This window comes from Protopterus annectens, chromosome 4.part0 (genome assembly GCF_019279795.1).
Source record: "Protopterus annectens isolate FY-2018-M chromosome 4.part0, PAN1.0, whole genome shotgun sequence".
NCBI lineage: Eukaryota > Metazoa > Chordata > Ceratodontiformes > Protopteridae > Protopterus > Protopterus annectens.
In genome coordinates this window covers 1555535853-1555546119 of record NC_056733.1, presented here as the reverse complement: position 1 = coordinate 1555546119, position 10267 = coordinate 1555535853, and positions in this window count along the sequence as shown.

The following is a 10267-nucleotide window of genomic DNA, read 5'->3' as shown; positions in this document are numbered from 1 at the left end:
AGGTCTCCTATCTTTGCAATCAATACCTCCCTCCTTTCTTTGCATTCCAATGCCTCCCCTATCCTGTTTTGCAGGTTTCTGCAAGCAGACTTGTCAGCTGCCGTCGATTGGCCTTCGTGAGTTGATTGCTGTTGATTGCTCATTAGTACTCCAATTACCCTACTTCCGCATTTCTTACTTTTCTTCCCCTGACCTTCCTGTTTCTGCTATTGTTTGCGGCACGTGTGTCCGATTACTGGGTTTTGGGCACATTTTCATCCTCATACACATGCGCTTTTGGGAACCATGTGTGCTCTCAGCTAAACGATTTCTCCCCACCCCTGTCCTGCAGCTTTGCTTAGCAATGGACAGGCCAAATTTGCATTGCTCCAATGTGCTTACTGCTACAGTGGCACACCCCTCTGCTGATGTCATGTATCTCCTCTGAGACACTCCTCGGTGTTATACCACTGCACCGTATGGTACAACCTTCATCCGGTGGGACATTTGCGATTCAGTATTATCTGCCTCATTTGCATGGCATTGACTACTAATTCATAGTTACCACACCAAACACTATCGCATGCCCTTAGCAACCCTTGCACCTTGGTTGTGGTGTTCCATGCCTACCATTGTGTATTATGCTGTAAACCTGATTTCTATTACATTGCGATTTTATGACATTTTCATATAATTTCTTTATGTTACAGCTTCTGCACACATGCCCTGCAGTTGTGCTGTGCATTAGTGTGGACATGACATTAAATGTTGTTATTTACATGTTGTGCATCTTTTCTTATGCCATTGGCTGTATATTTCGCCATTGGCATATGTTAACGTTGTGATACCTGGGTCTGGCCCTCTTCCATAGCTCCGATGTTCTGTTTGGGAAAATGTAAACCGTGTTTTTTGGTTTACATTTCCGTACGCCTGCACCACTTCATGAATCACTATATGCCTTCATTTGCATGGTACGACACTGCACATGGGGTGATTAGCATACCTACGCCGGGGGCTGCGCAGTTCTGGCGTACACCGGTAGTGCACGTGGAATTGGATCGTACCTGAATTGCTCGACGGCCATATTTGGCATTATAATGCCTATGCTATGCCTGTGCCTGGCGCAAGCTTCATGAATCCCGGGGATTGTTTTTTCAACTGCACAAGTATGGAATTTTTATATGTGAAGACTAGAAAGAAACAGAATGATATCTTGTGGAACGAATACGTAGTTAAAGCATTTTTTTCTGAGAAACAAAAAAAGAAAATACACGTACAAATCCAGACAGAAACTGAAAGAGAGATTTTAAAAACATTTAAAAATTATTTGTAAAGAAGTGATTAAAATGTTTAAAAAGTATTTTTAAAGAAGTGATGGACATTTTTTTAAGTTTTTGATAACAGGGGATTATGGACTAGGGGATGGGATTATAATTCTGCTTTGAAAATGGAAAATGAGAAAATTATATATATTCCAAGTATTAAAACAGTTGAAGGGAGCAAATGTCGTAAAATACTGGGGACAACCATGGACTTTTTTTGTGTGGTAAAGGACATTTAGTAAATAATTCAGATAAGAAGAAATGTTATATATGTGGGCAAAGCAGGCATGATGTAAAGAAATGTGAACTTGAATGTGAAAATGTAAAAGCAGGCATATGTGGATGACTTGTTAAGTGAAAGATAATAAAATAGACTGTGAAAATTAGATGCAGGACAAAGATCAAGTTGAAAAAATAAATAAAAGAAATAGTGGAAACAATCTAGTAAAAGGAAACATGGTGACAAAAAGAGAAAAAAAGAGGAAATAGAAATAGATTCTGAAATTTGTGATGAGGAAGATATAAGTTGTAAAGTAGGAAAAGGCAAAAAAAAATTTATCTGCAAAAGGGTTAAATACAGAGAAAAGGAAATTCAAAACTTTAAACTCAAAGGAGAAAAAGAAAGGACATGGATGAAATAGCATAAGGAGATAATGTTTTCCTCTAAATTAGGGAACAGGGTAACCAATAATTTAAGGTTTCTTTCAGTAAATGTTAACAGTATGAAAAACATCTATAGAAGAATAACAGTTCCAGAATGGTGAAAAAATGTGATGTAGACATAAATGTTTCACAGGATACATAATTTTTAACAAGTCAAGAAAGATGATAAACAAAAAATATATGGAATGGAAAAATAATATGGAATTTTGGTACAGATTACTATTCAGAAATATTGATTTTATGTAAAACAAAAGTAGCAAACATTTTAGATACAATAATATTTCAAATGGGGGGACTGACTATTGTAAATTTCATGTTGCAGGAAAAAGTTTATAGGCTTATAACTATACATTTATTTATTTATTTGACATTTGTTAACTGGGTTAGTCCATCTGAGCCAATGGCCCATTTTCAGTGGAGACCTGAGGAGAAAAGCTCCAGCAATACAATCATAAAAAGATAATATAGAAGGCAATATACAAAGCCCAAGAAAAACTGCAGCAATACAACATAAGCAAAAATTGCATATGCAGTAATCAGGTGAAATGAGTAACTAATAAAATAAAGTAAAATGAAGTAAATACAACTAGTACATTTAAGTATTTACAATAATGACATATCTTTCCCAAGTAGCATAATGTACTATTGTCTAGTTAGCAGATTAGTCATTGAATTATTAGATGTAGACAGGTAGTGAAAAGAAAAGAAAGGAAAATGCAGATTATGCAGGATACAGGCAAGGACAGGCTTTTGAGTTCATAAAGTAGTGCTTGACTTCAGTTTTAAAGCAGCAGTAACTAGTGATGCTATAAATGTGAGATGGTATCCTGTTCCACTCAAGGGACAGAGTGTTTATAGAAGAGTTTACCATATATTTTGTTAGGTTTATAGATGTCTAGAAGGTGCTGGTTGGAACTACAAAGAGACCGGGTTGAGGTATAAGGGGATACTAATGTAGAGAGTGATGGGAAGGCTAGCGGTTTGTTGAATAGGGAGTGTGTCAGCTGCAGCTGGGCAAATAGTGAGAGCTGGGGAAATTCTAGCCATTAAAGCTGTTTCAGGACAAGACAATGATGGGATTTATAAGGTTGATTACTGGTGAATATGGCTTTGTTATTGTATGCTTGTTCTAGGTTGGAGAGAAGGTTTGACTGGAGCTGAGTTAGGATAAGGGAGGTGAAGAGGAGACATGGAAGGTGACTGGCTTGGGCAAGGGTGAGTTTGGAGTTGGGGGCAAGACATTTCTTATTCCTGTGGAAAAGACCCAGTTTCATGTTAGTTTTTTTGATACAGTGTTGAATATGGATGTTGAATTTGAGTTGGTCATTGATTATTGCACCCAGTAACTTAGTGTGAGGCTTAGCTTTGATGAGAGTGTTATCTAGCGAAGAAATAGTAAAGGTGGATTTAAAGTGGTGGAGAATTTGGGGGAGAAATAGTAGGAGCATAGTTTTTGGGGGTTGAGTATACATTGATGCTCTGTGAGCCATTTTTCCACACATGAAAAGGACTTTTGGGTGATAAAAAAAGTTTAGAGATATTGTCAGCACAAGAGATAAGAATAGAGTCATCAGCATACTGTATGAGGGAGGAGGTGTTGCAGGAGAAATAAAGATGGTTGGTGAAAATGTTGAATAGGAGGGGGACAAAGATTAAGCCTTGAGGGGAAACTAGTTTGGCTAGGTAGGAAAGGGGAGCAAGCAGATTGCCATCTGACAGACTGAAGCCTATCTGATAGATAGCTTGGGAACTAGTGAATATTAGAGAGGAAGAGATTAAGGTCAGCAAACTTAGTAAGTAGCTTGTAATGGGAGACAGTATTGAAAGCTTTAGAGAGGTCAAGAAAGGGACAAAACACAAGGAGGTTTTTGTCCCTGGCTTTCGCAACAGTGTGAGTGAAGGATAGGAGGGCATGGCTGGTGCTGTGGTGTGGCCTAAAGCCATGTTGAGTGGGGGGGGGTCAGAAGATTTTCATTAATAAGGTGAGTTAAAAGCAGAATGTGAATACATTTTTTGAGAATTTTGGATAGTGGACATAGGATGGCAATGGGTCTGTAGTTAGAGGACTCAGTGGAGTTACCTCCTTTGTGAAGTGGAATGATGCAGAAAGATTTACAGAAGTCAGGGACAGTAGACTCATAGATAGATCTATTTATTAGGATAGAGACAGGTTAGGCTATGGAATGAGCAAAGAGTTTAAGAAAGAGGGGAGGGAGGTTATCGGTAGAGGGAGAAAAAGATTACTTGATGTAGGCTGTGGAGATGGGGTTAGGAGAGAAAGGGGTTGTATAGCATGGGTAGTGAGTGGTGTGAGGGTGGTTATGGTTTTGGGAAGGTTGGATAAGTTTTTGAATAGATTAAATGAAGTAGATATTACGTAAGGTGGCAGTTTCTAAGGGAGAATTATTAGGGTAGGATTTGAGGGTTGTAGGTTAACCTGCATTTAAGATTTTATTGATGGTATGCCAGAATTTTTGGGGGTTAGACTTTTGGGGGAAATGGGGACAATAGTTTTTTTCTCTTTGTTAATTGCTGTTTTTGCTAGACTTACATCCACTAATGGACTTTCACATAAAAATGGTAACCTATTAACCATGATATCTTACCTACAAAGAAAGAGGAAAATATATTTCATCAATTATTAAATTATGTAGTTGTAAATATGAATAATATAATAGGAGATTTTAGCTATGAGTTAAGGGAAAAAAAAGAAGAATGAAAAAATATATATAAAAATGAGAGAACTGCTGAAATGTGGTAAACTGGTATTATGGAATAGACAATCATAGATCTAGAAGAGGTACGCTAAAATCTGAAAACAAATTACTTTATAATGTCAAAACATATATGTATAAGTGTAGGTGAGTCAGTTGTAACATGTTTTTCAGATCATTTAGTCATATGGATAGAAACAAACAAAAATAAAGATTATATTTAATTTGGTAAGGATATAAAAAGAATAAACAAAGAGGTTGTGATGCCCATGTCCTGGCCCAGCAGTCAAGGAGCCTCAATCCTCACCACTGGCACCAGAGAGGGCATCTCATATATGAGGAAAGGATAACAAATACATACAGTAAAGTGCAATTTCCCTTAAGAGCACACAGAGATCACAGTCAGTCCAGTGCTGGTCACTCCCTTGCTCTGCAGGACTCAATAAGACTCGCCACTGGCACAGCTATAGGGTCCAGATGTCAGCATAGTGGGCAAGCTAAAACCTCTAGTACCCTCCCTGTCCAGCCAGTGATTCGTGTCCCTGCCTAAGTAGCTCACACACACACACACACACACACACACACACACACACACACACACACACACACACACACACACACACACACACACACACACACACACTTTGAGAAGAGTTTATACAACCACACAGACACTCCTGGGGAAGGCTGGCATGGTTTCTCTAGCTGTGCCCCTTTCTCCCAGACTATATGGTAGTTCCACTTGCCACCACCCACTAATACTTATCAGCTACTCAAAGGCCCTTAAAAGGGTGTCCAATTATTACTGTGCAATATTATTATCCACTTGGTAGTTGTGACTAAGCAGTCAAGGCTTATTTATAGTGACTTGGACAGTAAACTCTATAAATATGCAATGTACTCTAGGGCTTTAATTATCTCTACACAAAACAGCCACAGTTGAAAGGTTTTAAAATATTTAATAATAAATAATTAAAACCACACTACAATACTCTCTACTACACAGTGCTAGTCAAGAGTTCAGAGATCACACAGAAATACTTAAAATAATTCAGTAGTACACTTCTGACATCACAGAAAAAAAACACAGTCTTATCTTTCTAGTTTCTAGCTATTTCTAAAAGAAAACACAAGTCTAAGATAACTTACATATGACAACAGGCAGTGCTGTGAACTGGATGGTCAAGACAAAAATTCTTAATGCCTTCTGATTCTCTCTGTTTAAATTGCTATGTTCAGTCCTGGTTCCCATTACATCATTTCACACTTTCCTGGGGTTCTCAGGCTGACAGATATTACATTCTTGTTATACTGCACCTGTAGGAAACTACATCAATAAAAGACATTCCACGTGTAAATTCTAGTAATTATTCCTTAAGGTAAAACAATAGGCAAGATTCTTCACTCCAGACTCATCAACTCCAAATTCTAACTTCAAAGGGACAGGCATGAAATAATTTCAGCTTCAAAGGACAGACGAGAAATGCTTGGCTTAGCTTTCTTTACAGCAGAGGGCAATGCTGCTACATTGTTTTAAGTTCAACATTTCACAGCATATTATTTAAGAAAACAATCCTGTATTGCAATATTTCACAATATTTTCTTTCAATTAAGAAAACATGTCTGTAGTTCAACATTCATATTTGCAAATGATAGACTCATGTACCAAATTCTATTTGACTAGGCTGGCAGCCTTCACCCATCTCTACCAGTCTTCATATTAAGTATGTAATAAAAAGGGAAAATAAATAATTACACAGCTATGGAGAAATCATATTACTATGAGTGATTTTTTTCAGTAACTGGACAGATTTGTGGATTCATTTTCAAATAAAGTATAAAAGATGTTTGTTTTCAATTGCAAAAATGAGACAAGAAATATAGTAAAACAAGGACATATCAAAACATATGATTATGTACTTGAAAATATAGAAAGAAATACAAAATAGTGCTATGACATACATAAAGACTTATATAAAAGAAATTCTGAGGAAATTAAAAAATCTTTATATAAACAAAGGCATTTATTACAGAGTAAAAGAGAAGAGATATCAGCCTATTTAAGTAAAATATTAAAAGAGAAGTGCAGCGTGATGAGAGAAATGAAAGAATAACCTTCCCACCAACAGACTGTAGTAAAGGAAAGAAAGGAAGGAAGCTGGATACTCTGATTAAGAGAAAACTCATTGACCACCTTGAGCATAAACAAAGGATTAGTATGCAAAGGCACCCTGTCCCTATGAGAAACAGAACAGGGAGAAATAGCCACCAGAACCTGAAGTTCAGAAACTCACTTGGCTGCAGTAAAGGCAATCAGCAAAACAGTCTTCCAGGTGCAATGTTGCAAAGAAGAAGAAGAAGAGGCAGGCTGAAAGTGAGCCTGAGTCAGTTTTTCAAGGACAATATAAAGGTCTCAAGAGGGAGGGTAGGTTTTCTGGAATGACTGATATGAAGAACTCCTTATAGGAATTGTTTGACCTCAAAACAAGAGGCCATTGGTGGGTTCAAGGGCAGACAAGCAGGGATTGCTGACAAGTGAGCCTTTTACAGAAGAATATGCAAAGCAAGCATGGGGCAATTCACATAAGTAAGAAAGGATCAAAGGGAGCCCCATTGAAAAGGGATCTTGGATATTGGTGATGCTTGACACATCAGACAGAAAATCTTTTCCATTTAGCCATATAGCATTTTCTGGTAGTTTGTTTCCTGGCCTTTTTCAGAGCCCTAAGCATGTCCTTAGAAAAGTGTTGCCTAAATGGGATCAAAATTCTATCAAGGAAATTGCCAACTAAAGAGTGGACAAGTGAAGGTGAATTAGATACCCCTTGTCTTGTATGAGAAGATCCATTAGATGAGGTATCTTGTGATGATTGCCCCTGGCCAGGTAAAAGATAAGGGGGAACCACTGCTGTTGAGGCCAAAAGAGTGTCACTAGCAAGATCACAGGTGATTATTTCTTGATCTTGTGTCAGAACCCTGAGAAGCAGAGAAAGAGCAGAGTAAGCATATGGGAACGTCCCATTCAAAGAAAAGGACATGGCATCCACCTTCCAAGTCAGAAAGTGTGGGATTCTGTAACAGAAATGATTACATTTCCTGTTCAGAGGTAAGGCAAACTGATCCACTTGAACAATACACTATAGATTTACTATGTTTAGAAACACCTCTCTATGAAGCATTCATTTTTGAGGTTGTGTCCTGGACCTGTTAAGAAAGTTTGCCACAAATTTGTGTTCTGAAGGGATGTAGACCACTTGAAGGGTTCCTTGATGGTGGATAGCCAAATCCCACACCTGAAGGGCTAGTCTTCAAAGAATATAAGACCTTGTGCCACCCTGTTTGCTGATGTACTGCATGACTGTGGTGTTATCTGCAAAGGCATTTAAAGTGCCTATAGACCAAAGATAATGGAAGATCTGAAGAAGAAGAATGAGTGCCCTCCTTTATTTTGAAGCTGTCTGACCAATGATGAAAGGGCCATGGACCTTAGAACCTCACAGTGTTGGAAGAGGCTTCCCCTTCCAAATTGGAAGCTTTTGTTAACGGCTCCTGAGTAGGGGTAGCAGTCTGAAAAGGCAGTTCTGGATTGAGGAAGATCTGCTGAATACACCTGTGCAACTCGAGTTTGAGATAAAGAAGAAGGGAAACTAGAAGCTCCAGAGGGTGGCAGTGCTAGAGCCAAACCATCTTTAGGTATCACTGAAGTTTCGTCATGTGAAGCTTAGCAAAGTGGAGCACTGGAATGGTAGATGCCATGAACCCCAGGATTCTAAAAAATCTCCTTGCAGAAATAAGAAAAAGGAGAATCAAAGACTAGAAATAGGTAGTCAGAGACAGAACATTGGAAGAAGGAAGAGACACTAACATTGTAATGGCCTGAATTCTATAACCCAGAAAAATGTGGTCTTGACAAGGAATCAGACTAAACTACTTGAGATTAATATTGAATAACAGAATGCACAAAAGGATCATGGTAAAGTTCAGATCCTGCAAAAACATGGATTGCAATCAAGTCTGAAGATGCAGATTGTTAAGGTATGGGAATATCTGGATTCCTTTAAGCCTGCAAAAGACTATTACAGGGGCAAGATTTTTGGTGAACACCCTTGCAGCCATAGAAAGACCAAAGGGCAAAGCAGATAATGAGAGGAACAAACTGAGAAATGTAAAAACTTCCTGAAGAGGGAAGAATGGTAATATAAAGATAGGCCTCCTTTTGGTCTAGGTAGACCAGAAAAGCTTGCTGAAGTAAGAGGGGAAACAGAGTCTCAGGGTAAGTATCAGAAAGGATTCTTTAGAAAGGCATTTAAAAAGAAAAGGTCTAGCACCAGTCTCTAGGATCCATATTTCCTGTGAAATAGAAAATTCCTGGAATAAAACCCTGCTCATCTTTTGAATATATGTGTTGAATTATGCCCTGATCCAGTAAATCCTGCAGAACTCCAGAAAAACTAGGAAGGTAGTCTGGTGGAAATAAGGAAGTCCTGGAAAAACAGGAAGGGATTTACATACCATAAAATAATTGTGACTGATAGTGGACAGAACCCAAGTGTCTATAGTTATCTGTTGTCAGGCAGGGAGGGATAGGAAAAGCCTGAGAGACAGATGAATCTGGATGAGGGGAGGGGAGAAAATATGTCACATGGAGGCAGATCTTTCCTAAAAAGGTGGCTTTTGAGGTTTGGAAATCTGGGTGGGTTTATTACTGAAAATACATTTAAGAACCCTCTTCTCCTTAGAAGGCTGACAAAGTTGCCTGTGCACAATAGCATACTTAGAAGAATAGTTTCTCTGAAATTTGGGTATAGGAGAAATACAAATTTGCTTAATATTCTTCATTAATTTGCCTTTGTCTGTAGAGTGTTATACAAGTCAGTAGCAGTTGTATTAAGATTTGTATTGTCCATTAGAGCATGTTAATATCATCAGATAAAGCCTGCAGGTAAAGCCAGGAGTATCCCCTTATAACTGAACCAGAAGTACCAGCTCCAGAGGATTTATCAGCTGCATCATAACTATATTTGATAAAGTGATGGGCAACCTCAGAAGTGGAAGCCAACAGGGAGAGGATAGCAGTGTCATCCCTACAGAGTCAGAAAGGTCAGACAAAACCCCTCCAAGCTGTGACAAAATGGTGCAAACATACCTGGTCATATGGGCTTGATAATTAATGGCCTTGGATGCCAGAGTGGCAGAAATGTACACTTTTACCCCAACATCTCCATAGCCTTACTGTTGTTATCAGAAGGCATTGAACAAGCACTGGGTAAAATCCTGCCATTGTGTCTGAAGATCCTTTGGAATTAGAGGAATGTGCTTACATTTGTGTTTCTTCATCTTAAGTGGAACATCAGCTTTGACCAACCTAGGAGACTCAAAGCCATGCCTAGACTCAATAAGGGTACCAAGGATGTCTTCACTCACCAGAATCTGGGGAATCCCTAGGCTATTTTGGAAATGATCAACCATCTTTCCTCCCCAATGTCCACTCCAGACATTTTCATAGTCTTAGATGACAAACGAGAAATCCCTTCCATATCAGCCTCTGATAGGATCATGTCAGAGGAAGGTGATTTCTGCACTGGACAG